This window comes from Pogona vitticeps, chromosome 4 (genome assembly GCF_051106095.1).
Source record: "Pogona vitticeps strain Pit_001003342236 chromosome 4, PviZW2.1, whole genome shotgun sequence".
NCBI lineage: Eukaryota > Metazoa > Chordata > Lepidosauria > Squamata > Agamidae > Pogona > Pogona vitticeps.
Window position 1 is genome coordinate 26,493,922 of NC_135786.1, and position 20,812 is coordinate 26,514,733.

The following is a 20,812-nucleotide window of genomic DNA, read 5'->3' on the forward strand; positions in this document are numbered from 1 at the left end:
GGAGATGGCAAGAATAAACATCGACATCCTGGGCATCAGTGAACTAAAATGGACAGGAATGGGCGAATTCAGCTCAGATGATTATCTACTATTGTGGGCAAGAATCCTGTAGAAGGAATGGAGTAGCCTTCATAGTCAACAAAAGAATGGGGAAAGCTGTAATGGGATACAATCTCAAAAATGATAGAATGATATCAATATGAATCCAAGGCAGACCTTTCAACATCACAATAATCCAAGTTTATGCACCAACCACCATTGCTGAGGAGACTGAAATTGAACAATTTTATGAAGATTTACAACACCTTCTAGAACTGACACCAAAGAAAGGTGTACTTCTCATTCTAAGGGACTGGAATGCTAAAGTAGGGAGCCAAGAGATAAAAGGAACAACAGGAGGCAGCAACAAAAACCATCCCAAAGAAAAGGAAATGCAAGAAAGCAAAGTGGCTGTCCAACGAGGCCTTAGAAATAGCAGAAAGGAGAAGGGAAACAAAATGCAAGGGAGATAGGGAAAGCTACAGAAAATTGAATGCAGCCTTCCAAAGAATAGCAAGGAGAGACAAGAGGGCCTTCTTAAATGAATAATGCACAGAAATAGAGGAAAATAACAGAAAAGGAAAAACCAGAGATCTGTTCAGGAAAATTGGAGATATTAGAGGAACATTTGGGGCAAAGATGAACATGATAAAGGACAAAAATGGGAGAGACTTCACAGAAGCAGAAGGCATCGAGAAGAGGTGGCAAGAATACACAGAGGAATTATATCAGAAAGATTTGGATATCCCGGACAACCCAGACAATGTAGTTGCTGACCTAGAGCCAGACATACTGGAGAGTGAAGTAAGTGGGCCTTAGAAAGCCTGGCTAACAACAAGGCCAGTGGAGGTGATGGCATTCCAGTTGAACTATTTAAAATCTTAAAAGATTATGCTGTTAAGGTGCTCCATTCAATATGCCAGCAAGTTTGGAAAACTCAATAGTGTCCAGAGAATTGGAAAAGATCAGTCTACATCCCAATCCCAAAGAAGGGCAGTGCCAAAGAATGCTCCAACTACCATACAATTGCACTCATTTCATACGCTAGCAAGGTTATGCTCAAAATCCTACAAGGTAGGCTTCAGCAGTATGTGGACCGAGAACTCCCAGAAGTACAAGCTGGATTCCGAAGAGGCAGAGGAACTAGAGACCAAATTGCAAACCTGCGCTGGATTATAGAGAAAGCCAGAGAGTTCCAGAAAAACATCTACTTCTGCTTCATTGACTATGCAAAAGCCTTTGACTGTGTGGACCACAGCAAACTATGGCAAGTCCTTAAAGAAATGGGAGCGCCTGACCACCTTGTCTATTTCCTGAGAAACCTATATGTGGGACAGGAAGCAACAGTTAGAACTGGATATGGAACAACTGATTGGTTCAAAATTGGGAAAGGAGTACGACAAGGCTGTATATTGTTCCCTGGCTTATTTAATTTATATGCAGAATACATCATGCAGAAGGCTGGACTGGAGGAATCCCGAACCGGAATTAAGATTGCCAGAAGAAATATCAACAACCTCCGATATGCCGATGGTACCACTCTGATGGCAGAAAGTGAGGAGGAATTAAGGAACCTCTTAATGAGGGTGAAAGAGGAGAGTGCAAAAAATGGTCTGAAGCTCAACAGCCAAAAAACTAAGATCATGGCCACTGGTCCCATCACCTCCTGGGAAATTGAAGGGGAAGATATGGAGGCAGTGACAGATTTTACTTTCTTGGGCTCCATGATCACTGCAGATGGAGACAGCAGCCACAAAATTAAAAGACGCCTGCTTCTTGGGAGGAAAGTGATGACAAATCTTGACAGCATCTTAAAAAAGCAGAGACATCACCTTGCCAACAAAAGTCCGAATAGTCAAAGCTATGGTTTTTCCTGTTGTGATGTATGGAAGTGAGAGCTGGACCATAAAGAAAGCAGACCACCGAAGAATTGATGCCTTTGAATTGTGGTGCTGGAGGAGACTCTTGAGAGTCCCCTGGACTGCAAGGAGAACAAACCTATCAATTCTAAAGGAAATCAACCCTGAGTGCTCACTGGAAGGACAGATCCTGAAGCTGAGGCTTCAATACTTTGGCCATCTCATGAGAAGAGAAGAGTCCTTGGAAAAGACCTTGATGTTAGGAAAGTGTGACGGCAAGAGGAGAAGGGGACGACAGAGGATGAGATGGCTGGACAGTGTCTGCGAAGCAACCAACATGAAATTGACACAACTCCGGGAGGCAGTGGAAGATAGGAGGGCCTGGCGTGCTCTGGTCCATGGGGTCACAAAGAGTCGGACACGACTAAATGACTAAACGACGACGATGCTACTTTAAGCTTTTAATTTTCCATAATTGTATGATTTTTGGATTTAAGTATATGTGTCTATAGTTTTTACTTCACAACTGTGAGCTTGTTTTTGATATTTTTGGGGTTTGCTAATTTTAAAGCATGCAACCTAGAATGATGTAAATAACTAGAAGTTGTACAGAATTAACAAGTTTTAGAATGATTGCAACAATGAAGAGACTTAAAAAGAGATACTCAGATGAGAAGAGTCTGCAATAGCTTTTTCTTGCTTCCTAATTTCATTCTGTGATTACCCTTTACTGGGATAATGTCAGCTGTGATCAATCATAGCATCTGGGAGGTCTATAAATCTCGTGAGACAGATGGGAGAATCAGTTATCTTAACCAGTTTCTGACAATTAGGGCACCAAGGAGGGCTCAGATTGATGTCATTGCACACTGTATACCCCACTGCAGAAGTGCCATCTGCTTGACTAGCCAATTCACATAATCTGAAGAGGTGAACTTGAAACTTCACCTTTTGCCATCTCCAACCACTATTAATCTGGCCTTAATTGTATTATTAATCTACTATCTAACCTACATTTGATCTCTTTGCTGACACAAGGACTGTGGCATTGCTTTGTGTTTTCTTGCTCTTAGCCAACACAAGAGGCTTGTATGCATCAGCTGAGGCAGTGGATAAATGTTGTGCAGAGGCACCATCTGACATTTTTTGTTGTCTACAGAGAAGGAAAGTGTTATAAAATGATACCTTGAAAACTTAATTGTTCAATGAATCTGCACTGCAATCTTCATCTGGCAAATAATCTAGTTTCAAGAACAATGGACATTACCAAAAATCCTTTTGAACTTCTCAGACATACCTGCCATGTAAGAAGGATTGACCAGGGTCTTCTTGTGATTATCCAAAATGCACGTGTAGATATCCAAAATGGGCTTTAACAAGGCAATGTCCTGACCCAGGAGGACAATGGACCAGTCTGAGACCCAGAGCTGACAGAAGAACCCGGTCATTCCTTACATGGCAGGTGTATCTGAAAAGCTCAAAAGGATTTTTGGTAAACACCACATACCCGTGCACTTCAAACCCACAAACACAGTAAGGCAGAAACTCATCCACCCAAAAGACCGGACACCGAAACACAACAGGAACAATATGGTATATGCAGTCCAATGCAAAGAGGAGTTTTCAGAACTTTACATTGGAGAATATGTCATCCAGGAGGATATATCAGGAATCTCCTACCAACTCCCCTCAGACTGAAGAAGATACAGTACTTGGATAAGTAGCAAAAAGTTTCAACCTAATAAGGAAGAATTAGGTCTCAACTTCTAGAGATGCTCAGGATATTATCTGTTAGCAATAGTTGTTGACATCTGGCCTGTACATTACACTAGTGGTCCTCAATCTTGGATCCCCAGATATTCTTGGACCACAACTTCCAGAAATATTGGCCAGCACAGTTGGTGGTGAAGGCATCTGGGAGTTTTAGTCCAAGAACACCTGGGAACCCAAGACTGGGAACCATTGCATTACAACTAAATGAACAATGCCTAAAATAGCTTTTGTGCATTGGCTTCTCAGTGTTATAGTGACCTCATGTTTATTATCTAGATCTCCAGCATCATGTGGAGAACTATCATACTGCTGCCACTGGCAGCTGGAATATCAATTGCAATGATGCTTGGAGTCTCCATGGGGTTAAAGCATTCTACATGGGATGGTTCATGGTTCAAAGGTAGGCAGGGCTTACCCTGAAATCCCTACCTTTCTTGGACCATGGGCTACCTATGTCCCATATGATGAGTCACATCCTACTCAGAATACCTCTAGTACAGAGAATGTGTCACATGGAAATATATGGCGACACTTTATGTAACATAGTGTCAAACGCTACAAAGACAACCATCCTATATTTGGATTGGCACATATTTATGTTAAACGTACAGTGTGATGGAGTCAGAACTGGTACCTTGTACTCTGAGGTAGTAAAGACATCGGTTGCAATTGTGACTGCCAAGTTAGATGCCCGATACAGCACCTTGTATGGACACTCCAGAGTCTTGGAGTGAACCCTAAAGGTATTAATAGTAGTAGCAGCAACAGTCATGATGACACATCACCAGTGAGCAAACTGAGGTCTGAAGACCACACATGCCCATTGCTGGAATTTGGAGGGCTACCCCTGTTCCATACCCCCTTCTATTTTTTCTTATACAATGTTTCATAACATTTTTCACATACTCTAATATTCTTCTTCTTCTTCTTTTAACTTGAGTTATGTGGTGCTTCTGGGACCTCAAAACATGGCAGAGTTGTCCCCCACAGTTGCTAAGGCCACAAGGAAGATTTTTTTTTTTGGTGACAACGATGACAACAAGAAGAACAACTTTTTAGTGAGTGCGGTGATGTTGGTGGGAAGCTCAGGTGTGCTATAGGCTTCAGTTGGGTCCCTAGCAGGCTGTGTATATGCTGCTCAGTCATATGCATACTCCAATGGAGTAGAATACAAAAAAAGTAGATTATCTACCAGTCTCTTGTTGGTTTAAAGCAGGAATGGGGAACCCTGGCTCTTAAATTAATGAACTACAGCTCCTGTCATCCCTGATGGGAGCTGATGGGAGCTGAAGAATCAAATGATATCGGGGAGACCACAGGCTTCTCATCCTTCTTTTAAAGGAAAGGGTTACACAACCCCATTAAGACTTTTTACCTTCCCTAAGTTGCAAATACTCACATGGGCTTATTAAGTCAGCCTCTTCTTCCATTTAACCCTGGATTATCTGCACTGACTGGCAGCAACAGTGTACCTGGGACTTTCTGCATGCAAATCCTGTGTTCTAACAATGACTTATAGCTGTATCCCTACATTAAAAAGATTAACAGAAGTTGGCCACTAGTGTTCATTGGGGATAGTGCTCCAATGACTTGGATGTATGAAATAGCTTTCAGACCAACTCACATCACCTTAAATGTAACATATGTGGACTAAATTTACTAATAATTTTTATATAACTTTAACATAAAATAAGAATGTCAGGCTATGCCCACACATATCCTAAGAAGCCAAATTCTTCTATAAAGATTGAAGGCACCATTCTATTTAAAGTGCTCTATGAATATTAACTAAATCACTTGCACTGGAATCAAACTGAAATGTAGCTTGGCCAAAACTTCTAGGTCTGTCCGTTCAATAAATTAATGATGGAGCCAGTCACAAGCCCATGAAGCTCTTGGTCCAGATCCACTAGGCCTTGTTGCCTTATTTGTGGCTAACAACAGAGAATCACCCAGGACTCTGCTTCTCCATTGGCCTGCTTATTTTTCTTGGTTTCCCCTACTATTTTTCCACTGAAAGGTCCAGCATGGAAAGTTCTACTTAAATAATTTTCCCCTTTGTTTTGTTGGATGGAGGCTCTGAAAGCCGTAAAACACAGAAGTCGGCATCCACATCTAGTTTTCCTCGGAGGAAATGAGACTTAACAAAAGTTTTATTGACTTCATCATGGAACGAGGAACAGACAGGAGTAGTGAATGAGTGATTTGGGGTTTGGTTTGAAAGAAGAGGAATATTTTGCTGCCAGATCGTCTTTTCAAGCATTGAGAAGGATGCATACAGTTAAAAGATCCAAACTTTGTTAATTCTAAGAGTAGAACTGCTGTAATAATGCTCTTGGAAGCACAGAAAGAGGACCAGTTACATATTGAACAAGCTTTTATTTCTTCAGGAAAATAATGTGACATGGGAAGAACTCCACTTCATCACACGAAAAATCCACTGATAGGGAACCTTTGGTTATCCTTATGTTGTTGGACTACAAGTCCACTTATGCTTGTTTTGTGGGCATGCTGGCAGGGGATGAAAGATGTTGGAGTACAACACTACCTAGACTTCCAAGGGTTCCCCATGCCTATATTAGTGGATCCTGTTTTGGATGGAAAACCCAAATTGGGATAATACAAATTAATTCCTAAACCTAATTCTCTGGCTCATATAATTCATTCAAATTATACTCCAGCTTGTTGCTTTGTTAAAGTTTTGAATTTAGCTAGAATTTCATTTCCTTCCTCTGCCCACAAGATAAAGATATTGTGTTATTTCTGCTGCCATAGATTTTCAGAGCTCTTCTTTCTTCAGCCAACAGAATTTCTGAATTGAATTCCAAAATCAGAACTTGCTCAGTTTTCAGTTTATTAAGTCCATTAGTATCTTTTCCTTCCTCTATGAGCCTCTCCACACTGAGATTTCCTTGAGCCTATGATATTAATACTGCACCCTGGTGTCCACACAACACAGGGCTAAATCTACCATCAATGGAGTCAAAGCAGGATAAACACCCTTGCTTTTGGTTGTTGTTGTTTTAAACATAATTCCTAGGCAGTAGCATATTTTTGTTCTGGTTTGCTGATGTGTGGACCAGCAGTGCAGGGACAACCAATGCATTCCAGTATATACAGTAAGAGCTAGATACAGCACCACAGTGTGGACAATCCCTAAGTTATGGACCTAACTTCAAAATTTTGTTTGTTTGTTCTAACTATAACTCACAGGAATTGGCTCAATAGGTTAGTGAAATGTACCACCATGCTGCAGAGCCAGGGGTCAAGAGCCTGACTGGAGGATTCTGGAGTTGTTTCTCAAAATGTTTAGTATTTCCAGGTTTTGCATATAGATGTGTGTATATATGATGAAACCTAGTAGGCATCCTTCAGTCTTCAGAGACTATCGTAACGTTCTCTGAATAGAGGTCTTGAAACAGTGTCTAGTGTGGCTGAGAAGGCCAATTCAAGAGTGACAATCCCTTCCACACTGAAAACAAATACAATCTGTCCCCTATCCAGCGCCCTGATTTTGCTGGTTAAGGGACTGTCTCTTTGCCTCAGCCTGTTGAACAAGTGTCTCTTCAAAATGGGAGAGGCCATGCTGCATTGCCTGCCTCCAGGCTGAACGCTCAGATGTCAAGGTTTTCCATCTGTTGAGGTCTATTCCTAAGGCCTTCAGATCCCGCTTGCAGATATCATTGTATTGCAGCTGTTGTTGCCCTCTGGGATGCTTTCCCTGCACTAATTCTTCATACAGGAGATCTTTTGGAATCTGGCCATCAGCCATTCTCATGACATGCCCAGGCCAATGTAGATGTTGCTGTTTCAGTAATATATACATGCTAAAAATTCCAGCTCATTCTAGGACTACTCTATTTGGAACTTTGTCCTGCCAGGTGATACCAAAAATGCATCGGAGACAACTCATAAGGAATGTGTTCAACTTCCTCTCCTGCCATGCACAAAGGATCCAGGACTCACTGCAGTACAGGAGTGTACTCAGGACACAGGCTGTACTGTATATGCTGTCAGCCTCTTATTAAGCTGTACTCTCTTTGTGAGTTTAGAGAACTTGGTAGCTGCTTTGCCAATGTATTTATCCAGCTCGACATCTAGAGAGAGAATGTCAGAGATTGTTGAGCCAAGGTATACAAAGTCATGAACAACTTCCAATTCTTGTGCAAAGATCAAAATATATGACAGAGTATTGTCTCATTTTCTCTTTAATGCCTGTAACACTGGCATGCACACCACCTCTTGATGTAATTAGTTCCATTGTCATGCTACTCTAACAAGTAGGAAGATTTTCTGCTATTTAACTGAAATCTGACTTCCTGTAACTTGAGCCCATGATTCTAGTCCTCTGATCATCCTAGTTTTCCTCCTCTGAACTTGTTCCAGTTTGTTGGCATCCTTCTTAAAGTGTGGTGTCACTCCATTCCTTATTGTTTCAGCACAAGTGAACATTGCTATCAATTTATTTCCTTTGTAAAGGGGATGGTTTTTGGAGCACTGTGGCCACTCATAGCCACTGCACTTGTACCCTTTAAAAATAATTTTTAAGGGATATTAATAAATCGCTAGTATCAGCAGCTACTGCTGCCATAAGAACAACATAAATACATTGCTTAGAAGGAGACAGCCTCCCCTTCTTGCATGTGAAAGAGGGCTTGAGCAGATAAATGGACATTTCCTTCTTTGAACTGTATATACCATGTGACTGCTGGGGAAAAAGGGTCAGTACAACAAAGGGATGAAAAGAACTGGTATAACTGACGTTCTTTTCTCATGTGTGATGGAGCCCTCAAATACAGTTCAGTTTACTTTTCTTATCACCAGGGAGGGTGCCTGGAGGCAGTATGGTATACTGTTCTAACAATAATTTTTTACTCTGTCTACATTTTGGTACTCTGAGTTAAAGCCCTAGTCACCCTGCTCTAGCCATAATAAATTCTGGGTGAAGTGAAAAAGACATTTAAAAAGCAGGCAAACCGTGGATGTGTGATGTACTATACAAGTCTGAGAAACGAGGCTGCCTTATTCATGGGTCCTACTTTAGAAACAAGGGCAGATATTCGAGAAGTAGGAATGAGAAAACTCCTTGCTTGCTTTGCCTGCTTGCCTGCCTGCCTGCATGCTTGCTTGCTTGCAGTGGGGTCCCTCAAGGTTCTGTCTTGGGCCCAGTGCTCTTCAACATCTTCATAAATGACCTGGATAAAGGGATTGAAGGAGCACTCATCAAATTTGCTGGTGACACAAAGCAGGGGGGAATTTATTTATTTATTTATTTATTTATTTATTTATTTATTTATTTATTTATTTATTTATTTATCTATCTATCTATCTATCTATCTATCTATCTATCTATCTATCTATCTATCTATCTATCTATCTATCTATCTATCTATTTATTTATTTATTTATTTATTTATTTATTTATTTATTTATTTATTTATTTATTTATTTATTTATTTTAATTTATACCCCACTTATCTGGACTACTTGACCACTCTAGGCGAATCTAATACTTTGGAAGATCGATTCAATATTGAGAAGGATTTAGACAGACTTGAGCATTGGGCCCTATCCCATAAGATGCAGTTCAGTGGCGGGAAAAGTCAGATCCTGCACTTCGGCAACAGAAACCAGATGCACAGGTACATGGTAGGTGGTAGCTGGCTTGACAGTAGTACCTGTGAGAGGGATTTAGGTGTCCTGGTGGACCACCACCTAATGATGAGTCAGCAGTGTGCTGCAGCTGCCAAGAAAGCCAACACAGTCCTAGGCTGCATCAACAGAAAGATAGCATCAAGATCACGGGAATAGATAGTACCACTCTATACCATGCTGGTGAGGTTGCACTTGGAGTGCTGTGTCCAGTTCTGGTCACCACAATACAAAAAAGATGCTGAGGCTCTGGAGGGGATGTAGAGAAGAGCAACAATGATGATAAGGGGACTGGAGGCTAAATCCTATGAAGAACGACTAAAAGAACTAGGTATGTGTAGCTTAACGAAGAGAAGACTGAGGGGAGACATGATAGCAGTCTTACAATATCTGAAGGATTGCCACAGGGACGAAGGCATCAATTTATTCTCCATTGAGCCTGATGGTAGGACAAGAACCAAACTGGAAACTCATCAGAGGGAGGTCCAACTTGGAAATACGGAGAAATTTCCCGATGGTGAGAACCATTAAGCAGTGGAACAGCTTGCCTCATGATGTTGTGGGTGCCCATTGCTGGAAGTTGTCAAGAAAAGATTGGACAGCCGGGATGGTATGAGGTCGCGGATAGTATGAGGTCTCCTGCCTTGGGCAGGGGGTTGGACTATAAGACCTCTAAGGTCCCTCCAACCCTATGATGATTCTATGATTCCTTCCTTCTTTCTGTGTTTGGCTGAAGAGTTCCTCTGTCTCTTCATGGTAAGCCACCTCTCCCAAAACAATCCCCCACCCATCCAGGAGCAATGCATGCCTTCTCTAATTCTATTTGATTCAGTCCTATGTTGAGCAGGAATGTTAATGAGCCCCCCCCCCCGAAACAAGAAATCTCTGGGCACACCAGGTGGGGGGAAGTTGTAAAAAAAATTATCCCAAGCATAATTATTTTTATTTTCATATTCTTCCTGCTGGCTGAGTCCAAAGAACTCACGTTAGAGGTCAGCACCTTGTGGAGCAACACCAGGAAGTCACTGGGGTCCTTTGGCTCAGGGCGGCCAACTGGCATGCCTGTCTGTCGGGGTCTTTGGTAAGCCTGTTATGAAGTACATGGAGATATGGTGGGGAAGGAGCTAAGAGCTGACATAGGCAAATTAGAGCTGACAAATGCTAAAGAATTCCTCCATTCTTCCAGCCTCTTTGGCATTCCAAGTTTAATGCATGATGAAAGAGCCAGCGATAACAAGCAGTGGCTTTATTGGTTGTCCCAGTGTGTCTCATCTATTCCAACAGTGTTCGTCCCAAGAGCAGCGCAAATGTAGGTGAAAAATTAGGAACATGTTTGTCTAAGTACAGTAACTGGAAATTCCCCAAAGCTCACAAAAAGTTGGTTTGTTGTTGGCTACACCACAGAGAAGTAGATTCTCTGCTGGAGAAAAAGAGTATTTATGAAAGCCAAGGTAACTAATCGGTGGCTGTAGCTGGATTTCATATCACGAAGGAGCCAGTAACCCACTTCTTTTTGGTCTTGGAAGAGGCTCTCTATAATAGTATTTACAAGGTAAATGAATGGATCCTTCAGCCTGGATGCATCAGCAGCTGGCTTTGAAATAGACTTCTCAAGATTATTAACGGGGTTACTGTGTTTAATGTATCTGGCCTTATCAATTGATGGAGAAACTACTCCCTTCTAGAATCAAATGAAAACGAGTATTCTTCAAAAGTGGGGAGAAAAGAAACCTAGCATTGGCTCTTTGGAGGTGGTATCCCTTCCCCCCCCCCCAATCAGGCCAAAATTTGATCCTTAAAACAGCTACTTTGGTAGCAAACACTGTGGGCACATCAAAGTGAGGGCAACAGTGAAGGATGCAATTCTGCTGTGGGAGCTCTACATTGGAGGAACCAGACAGCCACTGGACAGGAGAATGGCCCAGCGCAGAAGGGGCAAGGGCTCAGGTCCATGAACATCAGTGGTTCTTCATCTGAAGGACAAAGGATACTCAGTTGATGAGGAAGATGTACTCATTCTGGACCAAGAAGATAGGTGGTTTGATAGAGAAGTCAGTGAGGCCATACTTGTGCATACAGAAAATCCCTCACTCAACAGGAGTGGAGGCCTTACATACATTCCCTCTCCTATTAACCATGCTGCCCTTTCATCTGTCCCCAGGAAGATTAGGAACACATAGGCCAGAAAGACCACTGTTAACAACCATTAATGACCCATGACAATGGGTGGAGGTGGACTGCAGAAGTAGGATTATCCCTCACCCCCAGTCCTTTGTCCTTCTAACAAGCCTATTCAGACCAAGGGAAACCTGGAGGATATTATCAGGAATGTCCTACCGGCTTTCCTAAGCCTGAAGAAGCTACTGTACTTGGATGAGTAGCAAAATGTTTCAGCCTAATAAGGAAGAAGTCCAGTTGTCATGATTCATCCTCCAGATACACATGTATTAGATACAGTTTATCAGATCTCTGTGACTTCATGTTAGGTATACAAGTGATGCAAAACTATCCACTGACATTAATATTATGGATTGTGATCCCTATTAAAATGGAAAGACAGAGGGAATCTGGTTGTATTTCAAAACAGATCATAAGTATGATATTCAAACATCTAGCTGGGTGGTTGTCTCTGCTGATGGAAGGTTTTTCAAATGAGCAAGATGTAATGGAATCCCAAGAATCATAGTGATGATAAAATAGAATAGGCTTCTAGTCTTAAAGTAAAAAATAACACTATAATTGGAGCGAATGATATTTAATTTACGTATATTAAAAGTGTTTTCTTTTAAAGTCAGTTGTTTCAAAAATCATTCCAAAAAGTGACATTATTTTTTTAAAAAATTCTATGCATCTTCTAAAGCTAGTCTGATATAGGGAAATGTTCAGCATACAAGTATAAGACATCACAGGCATCCTTCAGTCTCGAGAGACTATGGTAACATGCTCTGTATCGAGAAGTGTCCTCTCCAGAGCATGAAGCCTGGGTAAAGTACTATGGAGGATAGTCTGTTACCCAAGCAGCAAATCCCCCCTCTCCACGTTGCTGAAATGATCCAATGGAAAGGCAAGTGCCAATACAACTGGTTCCAGCAACGTCGCAGGAGCTGGCAGAACAATACGAACTGTCTTTGGGACTCCAGCTCTGGATTTTGCCTCAAGGTTGACTCCTGAAGCCTTTTCCATGAGTGGATATAGCCACAAGGCAGTGGAGGTTTGAAATGTATAAGACAACACATAATTTATATTTTTGTGTTCTGCTTCTGTGTCTGTTCATTAAAATTCCTGCAAATCCAGTCTCAAATTTGCTTATGGATTTTTCAAACTATGGATATAATTTCTATGCTTCACTGTTGGAATTTGCATAAAGAGTAAAGGAGCTTCCATTCCAAGCGTCCACTGGATCCTTGCCCAAAATAGTGGAGCAGCAGCTGGTAACCATCTGTCCTATAACAATGCTGTTCCATAAGTCAAAGGCGTAAATGATCCAGTAGAGCTTTCAGTTTGCCTGTATCCCAATTTTACTTAGCAACCAACATGATACAGTTGCTAATATCATGTTCCTTTTTGTGTCTTTTACTCATCTTCTCCAGTCTATTCCCTGACCTATTTTTCCATTGTGTTTTCTTCTCAGTGGGATACAAAATGGAAGATTCGTTCAGTTTTGCTTTTCTGGTTTAGGTATCTAGCTGAAGAGCCAGAGGTTGGGAGTTCAATTCATCACTGTGTTTCCTACAAGTTGAGCCAGCCTCTGTGGCCTTGGGCAAGTCGTCTAGTTCCAGGGAATGGTAAACTACTTCTGAATATTCTCTACTTACAAAATCCTAGAAAAGGTCACCATAAGTTGAAATCTACTTGATGACATGCAACTATTATCATTATTTCTCCCTATGTACCTTTTTTGGGATTATAACTCTAACTCAAAAAATCCCTATGCCATCACGTCATCTGGCAGTACTACCTGACGATTTCTGGGAGTTGTAGTCCCAAGAAGTGACAGTATCCATGCTCTGCAGTGCCTCTGTGGATCCAGCTTCAAAGCAATCTGTAAACTTTTCTTCAGTTTTTCACTTGTCACCTGCCATTTCCTAGTGTGCTTGCTGGCTGTGAGACAAAATACTTTTATGTATTTCTGGAGGGTTGAGGTAGAGAAGATGAGTTTCAAACATTATCTTAGAAAGGGAACATGTCAACACCAGAGAATGAGAAGTCTTTTGCTCTGTACGCAAACCAGCTTGTCACGGCTTCTTAGCCTGACCTCCTGTCACGTTCGCTCCTTGTGCCCGTGCCTGACCCTCCAAACACAGAGCACATGAAAGCAAACTACTACTCCTTTTCACCCTGCTGCCACCAGTTGATCACTAAATCAACATTAATTATGGAAGGATGAAGATGCAGGTCCAAACTTCACTGTCTTTTAAATAAAACATTTTTTATTTATTACAGATATCTGAATATTAATCATAGGTAACTTCTATTATCATCAATCTCAACCTTCTAGTTGTCATTACAGTTCTTATTCACTTTTCAATCTAATCACAACTTAGATCTTCCAATTACCTCACTCTATCTCCTTCTCAGCTCTCTCACTCTCCCTGATTCTGATTGTCCCCTCTCTGTCTCCGCCTCTTTATTACAGATCTCTTGGCTCTACTTCTCAGCAACATTAGCCTGCAACACGAATATTCATGACTACTTAACCTAATAAAGGTGAATGCTACACCTCCCTTTCAGGATAATGAATGCTGAAGTGGAGAACCATGTAGGCCACCATGAGCTCATGAGTATAAGTAACTATGGCCAGAATTCTATGACTTCTGCATGCCATTGTTAAATCAAACAGCACAAACTTCAATGATGAATTGCTGCTAACCTAAAAGTTTACACTATTTTCACAGCCTGCCAAGTCACACAATGGGTGTGAAACAAAGAACCCAAACATTGACTTCTGATCTAGCAGCTGGTATTTGTGCCATTTGACTTATAGTAGCATCCATAAGTAACTGGATTCCGTCAAAAAATAAATAATAATGAAGAACTGTGTATCTGACCATCTTTTTATTTGCATAGATTTCCCTGTCATGCACTTTCATTCTCTTCTAGTTGGTTGCAAAGGGATGTTCAGGAAAACATGAATAATAAAGCTGATCGGTACTGGCTTTCCCTCAGTAAACTGAGCTTGGACACACAGATGGGACTGACATGTTCCTGCATCAGCATCTCTCTCTCTCTCTCTCTCTCTCTCTCTCTCTCTCTGTTTGTTTGTGTGACAACAGCTTGATCAGATTTTACATAGAAGAGACTTAAACAGTACTCATTGGCAGAATACAGGTGCCTTAGTGACAGATGTGAATTTGCTACTGCCATAATTTTGGTCATATTCATTTGTTAAGGAAGCCAGCGGAACCCACACATCTTCTGTTGTTGCTTCATCAAGGAAACAAAATGGTCTGAAAAGGGGGAGATTGCTCTACCCTATACCTTTACCACATAAGCCAGAACTCTGATTTTTGTTTTTTCAGAGGGGGGGATTTTCTCACATGAAGGAGCTACAAGGTACACCAACCACCCCTTCTTCAGGCAGTCACATTTCTGTGTTTAATGCGATGATGGAGGTGGGGTTAGCACATTCCCCACAGTGCATGTGAGCTCTAGGTGCTTCCTTAAGCATTGAATAGGGCTTTTGTCTCCAACATAGAGGGCACTGAGAGAATTAGGGAGCAAGCATCCCTGCCCAAACAAACAGTTCTCACACTCTTGATTGCAGGAGGAGAGGACGTTAACTTAGTAACATAGCATATGCTTTGAAGTGTTTCGATTGAAAACACTCCTATATGAAGCCCTAGAAAAGCAGTTTTCAATGAAGTAGTGAATAGATAAACCCACATTCTCATTTTTATGTAAGGCTATTTCCTACGTTGTTGTATTAATGGCCTGCTGTGATGATTTAAAGGAAGGCCTCTTTTTTGAGATATAAATACATTTATGGAACTTGCTTTTAAACCACAGACAGTGGCAGAAGGAAAGAGAGACACACAGAGAGATCTTTAGGACTAGGCATCCTTCAGTCTCGAGAGACTATGGTAACGTGCTCTGTATGGAGGATTTGGAACAGCGCCTAGTGTGGCTGAGAAGGCCAATTTGAGAGTGACAATCCCTTCCACACTGAAGACAAATACAATCTGTCCCCTGTCCAGCTCCCTGATTTTGCTGGTTTCGGGACTGCCTCTTGGCCTCGGCCTGCTGGACAAGGGTCTCTTCAAATTGGGAGAGGCTGTGATGTACCGCCTGCCTCCAGGCAGAACGCTCAGATGTCAAGGTTTCTCATCTGTTGAGGTCCATTCCTAAGGCTTTCAGATCCCGCTTGCAGATGTCCTTGTATCGCAGTTGTGGTCTCCCTCTGGGGCGATTACCCTGCACTAATTCTCAGTACAGGAGATCTTTTGGAATCTGACCATCAGTCATTCTCATGATATGCCAAAGCCAATGTAGATGTTGCTGTTTCAGTAATGTATACATGCTAAAAATTCTAGCTCATTCTAGGACTACTCTATTTGGCACTTTGTCTTGCCAGGTGATGTCAAAAATGCATTAGAGACAACACATATGGAATGTATTCAGCTTTCTCCCCTGCTGTGCACGGACTCACTGCAGTAAAGGAGTGTACTCAGGACACAGGCTCTATAGACCTGGATCTTGGTACGAGTATATGCCGTCAGCTACTTATGAAGCCATACTCTCTTTGTGAGACTAGAGAACATGGTAGTTGCTTTGCCAATGCATTTATCCAGCTCGACATCTAGGGAGAGGGTGTCAGATATCGTTGAGCCAAGGTACATAAAGTCATGAACAACCTCCAACTCTTGTGTGTGTGTGTTTAGTCGCTTGAGTAACTCAGAGAAACTCTTGTGCAGAGATGGTAATAGAGGGAGGTGAGTCCACGCCCTGGCCCATGGCTTCTGTTTTCTTCAGGCTGATTGTTAATCCAAAATCTTGGCAGGCCTTGCTAAAACGATTCATGAGTTATTGGAGGTCTTCAGCAGAATGGTCAACAACAGCTGCATCATCAGCAAAGAGGAAGTCCCACATGCAGTTCAGCTCAACTTTGGTCTTCACGCTCAATCTAGAGAGATTAAAGAGCTTTCCCTCTGATCTAGTCTGGAGATAGACACCTTCTGTTGTAGTTCCAGAGGCTTGCTTCAGCATGACAACAAAAAAGATCCCAAAAAGTGTTGGTGTGAAGACACAGCCCTGTTTCACTCTGCTTCGGATGTCCTTCATTTCCTCATGAAAGGACCTGATGATGTTAAGGAGTAGAGGTGGGAAGGTAACAGTGTTTCATGTCTAGTTGTGTTGGCCACAAGACCACTGAAACTGTCTTTGGAAAAACGCTGGCTCTATGGCTTGGAAACGGGGATGAGCACCACACTCTAGAGTTGGACACGACTAAATGTCAACGGGAACCTTTACCTTTTACCTCGGTTACTATATTCTCTCTGGAATATAGCTCAGAGTAGTGCTGTGCCAATCATTACAGGAGTGTGTAAATTTTCAGGTTCAATAGAACACTTCATCAGGCTAGATGTGGTTGAAGTACAGAAAGTCAAAAGAAATTGATTAGCTTTTCAAACCACGGAGTAAGTATTTATTTATTTATTTATTTATTTATTTATTTATTTATTTATTTATTTATTTATTTATTTATTTATTTATTTATTTATTTATTTATTTATTTATTTATACCCCGCCTATCTGGACCAGTGGACCACTCTAAGCGGCTTCCAATATAAAATTAAACAATATAACGCAACAAATACATAGATAGTACAAACAGCTCATTTCACACGCTAGCAAGGTTATGCTCAAAATCCTACAAGGTAGGCTTCAGCAGTATGTGGACCGAGAACTCCCAGAAGTACAAGCTGGATTCCGAAGAGGCAGAGGAACTCGAGACCAAATTGCTAACTTGCGCTGGATTATGGAGAAAGCCAGAGAGTTCCAGAAAAATATCTACTTCTGCTTCATTGACTATGCGAAAGCCTTTGACTGTGTGGACCACAGCAAACTATGGCAAGTTCTTAAAGAAATGGGAGTGCCTGACCACCTTATCCATCTCCTGAGAAACCTATATGTGGGACAGGAAGCAACAGTTAGAACTGGTCATGGAACAACTGAGTGGTTCAAAATTGGGAAAGGAGTACGGCAAGGCTGTATATTGTCCCCCAGCTTATTTAACTTATATGCAGAATACATCATGCGGAAGGCTGGACTGGAAGAAACCCAAGCCGGAATTAAGATTGCCGGAGGAAATATCAACAGCCTCCGATATGCAGATGATACCACTCTGATGGCAGAAAGTGAGGAGGAATTAAAGAACCTTGTAATGAGAGTGAAAGAGGAGAGTGCAAAAAACGGTCTGAAACTCAACATCAAAAAAACTAAGATCATGGCCACTGGTCCCATCACCTCCTGGGAAATAGAAGGGGAAGATATGGAGGCAGTGTCAAATTTTATCTTCCTGGGCTCCATGATCACTGCAGATGGAGACAGCAGCCCTGAAATTAAAAGGCGCCTTCTTCTTGGGAGGAAAGCGATGACAAATCTTGACAGCATCTTGAAAAGCAGAGACATCACCTTGCCAACAAAAGTCCGAATAGTCAAAGCTATGGTTTTTCCTGTCATGATGTATGGAAGTGAGAGCTGGACCATAAAGAAAGCAGACCGCCGAAGAATTGATGCCTTTGAATTGTGGTGCTGGAGGAGGCTCTTGAGAATCCCCTGGACTGCAAGGAGAACAAACCTATCAGTTCTAAAGGAAATCAACCCTGAATGCTCACTTGAAGGACAGATCCTGAAGCTGAGGCTCCAGTACTTTGGCCATCTCATGAGAAGAAAAGAGTCCTTGGAAAAAACCTTGATGTTAGGAAGGTGTGATGGCAAGAGGAGAAGGGGACGACCGAGGATGAGATGGCTGGACAGTGTCTGCGAAGCAACCAACATGAACCTGACACAACTCCGGGAGGCAGTAGAAGACAGGAGGGCCTGGCGTGCTCTGGTCCATGGGGTCACGAAGAGTCGGACACGACTAAACGACTAAACACACACACACACAAACAGCTACAATAAAATAAAATAAAATAGTTAAACTATGTCTCATGATAGAGAATGGCTGTATCATTGATAGCTCTACTGGTATCATATTACCCTTAGGCGGGCCATCTGAAACATGGTTTGTCTCTAGCTCTGGAAGTGCAGGTATGTTAGCAAAAAGAGGGGAGGAGGAGAGAAAAGGTGTGGACGTTCAAACATTTTCTGATCCTTCTGAACTTCCATTTAGAATTTTAGACAACCATTTATGCATCACCAAAAAACAGAAACACCATACTGAATACAATGTATGTGTGCGTGCATGTGTGCACATGCATGTGTAAATTTAGACACTGCTATAATTTAAATAGAAAGAAAGTACATCTTAACATACTGCGAAAGACCAGGTAAGCTCTCCTCTTCAAGTGCTGTTAATGGATAGCAATTGTATGGCCTTTGTTCTTCTTTTCTCATGGCTCTTCTTCTTTAAACTGGACTGAACAAATCTTCAAATAGAGGTTTACTCTTCAAATACAGTGGTGCCTCGCTTAACTATTGCCTCGTTAAACAAAACCGCTAGATGATGAAGTTTTTGCGATTGCTTTTGCGATTGCAAAATGATGTTCCTATAGGGAAAATTCACGTAACGATAATCGGTTCCCTGCTTCAGGAACTGATTTTTCGCTAAACGATGATTTAGAAACAGCTGATTGAGGTTCTAAAATGGCTGCCCGCTGTGCAAAATGGCTCCCCGCTGTGTTTTCAGGACAGATTCCCCGCTTTACAGGCAATGAAAATGGGCGCCCCATGGAGGATTTTCGCTGGATGGTGAGTTTTCAGCCCATTGGAATGCATTGAACTGGTTTCAATGCATTTCAATGGGCTTTTTCATTTCACAAGACGATGTTTTCGTAAGACAGCGATTTTCGCGGAACAAATTAACATTGTCTTGCGAGACACCACTGTACTCTTCTTGGACAGCCTTTCAAGTAGAAGACTATTCTGAACACAGCAGAACACACAATCTTCTTACCTCCTAAGCAGACATGTAACCATTCCAATAGCTGCTTTTTCAAGAACAGTACCATTATAATTTAGATTTAAAGTCTTGAAGGAGCTTTACCAGGCCTGTTTCACCACATAGCTTGAAGCAGAACATATAAGGCTGAATCATGAATCGTTTCCAAATATAGGCTGTTAATACCTCAGTGTGAATAAATAACAGAATGGTTAGGTCAGGGCCTTGTTAGTTCAAAGCTGTCCAGACTGATTCTAGACCACTTCATTCCATATTTGCTAATGAGCACCAACATCTTTATAGCAGAGATGAAGGAGCTAGGCCTTTGGAAATTGACTCAGCCTTCTATCCTTCCGAGGTCGGTAAAATGAGTACCCAGCTTGCTGGGGGGGCAATGTGTAGCCTGTATAATTAAATTGTAAACCGCCCAGAGAGTGCTTGTAGCGCTATGGGGCGGTATATAAGTCCAAAATAAATTTTTTTTAAAAGTCTGATTTCTCAATTCAGTTATGTTTTAGCTATTAATAATCATTATAAACATAGTTTTCACAGAATTTGTCTCATGGACCAGTACTTCTCAGTTTCCTATTGCACCTTGTTAATTTCCCTGTGGTAAGAAATGAGAAACTAGATAGCACGGAAAATGTCTGGGACTTGCAAAATCCTGCTTTAAGAAAAGGTTGCATTAAGTTTTTGTTGAGATAATAACAATATTGCATGCTTTTAACACTGGGTACCAGTGGAAGGATTTTAGGACCTAAAGGACTTGTGTCTGCATGTGTGAATCAACTGTTTATGCTTTGACAGAGCAACTAAGCTTTGCCGCACCTCCATGGAAGGCGCAAGACCTTCAGGGTCTCATGAGACTTGTTCAGAGAGCGGGAGAACGCGTTCTCCTCACTAATCATCCTCTTCTTTTTCTGGCACCCATCCGCCCACCCTATACTAGTGTGAGTTTTCCTGGTCACCTCTTAGGGGCCGGATAGGAATTTTTGACCTTCATCCTGATTGGCACATGGATGGGAGTGTTTTTTTGCCTATCCCACACTGGTAAGGGTTGTTGGCATTTTATGGTGGAAATCTGGTCACACTGGCAGGTAGTGCAGAAAAACAGGTATTTCTCAGTGAGTCCCACTTTAAGATCAGGTAAGCTAATAGCGCATCAGACTTCCCAGGGCTGCGAATCGTGCGATTCAGCACCTGGGCAGGAAAGATGCGCTGGGCCACTTCCAGACCAACAGTCATCAAGTAAAGATGGCTCAAGGTCTGGGGGTGTTTATTAGCGGCCAGCCAGGTTCCTGCTGTCCTTAAGACCACGAGAACCTGGGGCCGGGGACTCGCCCATATGATTACGGATTTATCTGTTTCCGCACTACAGCAGGCCCCC